Raw genomic sequence first — 2,774 nt, 5'->3', positions numbered from 1 at the left:
GCTGACGCTTCAGAGACAAGTCCTTGCTGCTCGAAAAGCTCCAGAGGTAATGCCATTGAGTAGAATCTGAACGGAATTGAATATACTAAAATCAGTAATAATTATCAGTGAAGAGTGGGTAGAGGTACCACTAAGGACCTTAAATTGAAGAAGGGGGACATTTCTCACAGCTGTGATCTCTTCCATTTTTTGTTGCCATCATATTCTGTAACTCGGACACCTCTATAAGTAGGAGACGCTTCGGCTGCACCGCGGGTGTCCAACATAGGAAGGTTTCACTGTATTTGTGTTCCGTGTCATGTGACCACAAACAATATATGCTTTTGCTCATGCTGCACAGCACAGGCGAATTTAGCTGCATGTGAGGATAATAACATGAAACCCGAGGTGCGGAGGAAAAGGCATGACTTTACGGTCTCTGTGTCAGTTGTTTCATGTTGTAATGGCGTACCAGCTCGTCTGTACCTGAGAATAGGTTTGATGCATTGTACACGCACCATACACATACAGTATGTGGTGTGTTGTGATAGTAATGCCACTGCCAATTGAAGAATAATGCTCCAGGTGGATTGTTTCGGTACAATCTTGAACTATGCATACCAAGGGGTAGGGCATCTGCGTGACAGGTTTACCTGGAAGTAAGAATGTAAATGTTAGCATGTCATTGAATAATTAACATTATCAATATACTGCTGCAGATGATACAAACAATAGCACACATGATGCTCCGATATGTTCTGCAGGAATGTCTCTGTACTCACAATATTAGTACAGCAGCTACAGAAAGGCATAAAACCAAGTTTTTGTATACATGATACCACTTGAATGCAACACAAGCTTCTGCTGCACTGCCAGAACACCACGGCGGACAGATTTACCTTACTTCACCTCAGAAAAAGTATGCACTGTTGCACACATGATGCTGTTTGAATGTCTCGAAAAACATAATTTATGACCAAAAGACATCAACTGGAAGATTTCGATTGACCTTAGTCAAAACTGAGAAAAAGTATGTGCTGTTGCACACATGAAACTGCTTGAACTGCTCTCGAGCGCTGTGGAAAAACACCTTATTTGTGACCAAAATACAACAGCTGAGCCAACATTGAATTTATACCTTACTCAAAATACACAAGATTTGCTGCCGTGCATATGATACGATGATACTGCTTAAATGTACTCTGAAAGCGCTGCCACCTCAGGCATGGTTGCTCTAAGCTAGCGAGCAACAGCAAGGGTATACGAACACAAGAAGAAGAGCACAAGTGATGGAATGCACTTGATTAATCAGAAAATGAAATGTCTCAGTACCAGGTGTCACTGTTCCGTCAACAAAAACAGATGAACTTTGAAGGGGCGTCTGGTTGGCACTGGTGACAGCCTTCAGCTTGAAACCCAGACGGTGATAGTTGAGACGTGGAGTGCAAGCTTTTCGGTGGTGCCAGCATGCCTGCGAAATCATTTAACAAATAAGGCAATTCCAAATCTGTACAGAGTACACCCGCTGGGGCGTAATCTCTAAAGGATGAAGCAGTAACCGACAGATAGCGTATTTTTCTCTTCTACGTGATGCAATTTGCACCGCATGACTGACTTGTCTAACATATTACGTGTCTTACCTTTATCTGCTGCCTAGTCCTGCCCCTGCAATCTCCTGCTGCAGATAAGGTTGGCACAGCATCCCGGACGAGACATCTTCAGCTTCTTGTGAAACAAGTTGCGCATTGCTTCCGTAACATTCGTATAAGCCAGATGAACAGATCAAATCGCTCCTTTCGAAGGTGGCACCCAGTCGGAGTTGTAACCGATTGTTGCAGTCAATAGATTTCTCTTTCGCCTTTCGGAAAATTGTGGTTTGAAACATTGGAACTGCATGCTGAAGTGTTCTTGCAGACGGGAGCAAAACGCTCACACATTCTCGGCACGCAGCACAGAACACGAATCACACCAGGAAGTCTGTACTGGCCTAGCAAATGCTTTGCAGTCAAAGGAAGCAAAACTCACGTTCCTCGTGGGTTTAGTGAAGTCCAGAAATATACTGGCTCCCTAATAGCGAACTGTTTATCACTTCCCCAATGTGAATCTGCGCAGCAGACGGCTCGGCAGAAGAAACTGGCCGGCTTGGCGGAAGAAACCAAGCCAAAAGTCATGCCAAGCCGGAGCGCGGGCAGACCACGAATGTGTCGTCGACACAGGGTTTGCGGGCCACCAGACGGGATGTCAGTAAAACTAAAAATTAACTTTTTCGGAAAACCGCGAGGAGTTTGGGATAACTATTTTGCATACATAATCAGTGTTCCCTTATGAACACATCGTGTGAGTACCATTCCATTCTGTAACACTCGAAAATCGGCGTAGCTGAGCTTTAAAGTGACAGAGGCGTAATCTCTCGGCCCAGTTACGATCAGATTAGATCGTTTGCCTAATTGTTTGAATGCGAAACAATTTCATTTGGAGATTTGCAGAAACGGAATTTCTGCAGAAACGAACATGTATTGCTCCACGACTGTGTACAAAATGACACGCTCCCCCTTTCATCGCATTTACACCAGTGGTTACATGAGGGCTGTGAGATATTCTCGAGAAGATGCAGATGAAGACGAGAAAGAAGACGAAGAAGTGACAACGACAAGCCATAGACAAACCATGCGAGCTATCCAAACAAAATTAAACAACTTCATTGGTCGACAAGATTACAGCCTCGTTGGCAGCTGTTGTTTGTTCAGGGCGGTGACATCACAACACGTAACGGCTCGTTACGAGCACGATAGCCT

At 44.4% G+C, this 2,774-nt stretch overlaps 1 long non-coding RNA gene across 1 annotated transcript; it reads right to left on the bottom strand.

Annotated features, from left to right (window-relative positions):
* Positions 1 to 457: 457 nt before the first annotated feature.
* Positions 458 to 2,208, bottom strand: LOC135389941 (uncharacterized). The gene is made up of 3 exons (XR_010421624.1): positions 1,620 to 2,208; positions 1,312 to 1,450; positions 458 to 632 (listed from the first exon to the last, which is right to left on the bottom strand). It is a non-coding gene; the product is annotated as an uncharacterized LOC135389941 (long non-coding RNA).
* Between the last annotated feature and the right edge of the window lie 566 nt (positions 2,209 to 2,774).

Source organism: Ornithodoros turicata, chromosome 3 (assembly GCF_037126465.1).
Source record: "Ornithodoros turicata isolate Travis chromosome 3, ASM3712646v1, whole genome shotgun sequence".
NCBI classification, from domain to species: Eukaryota; Metazoa; Arthropoda; class Arachnida; order Ixodida; family Argasidae; genus Ornithodoros; species Ornithodoros turicata.
The sequence above is the reverse complement of the archived record's forward strand: the minus strand, read 5'-3'. Positions and strand labels throughout refer to the sequence as shown.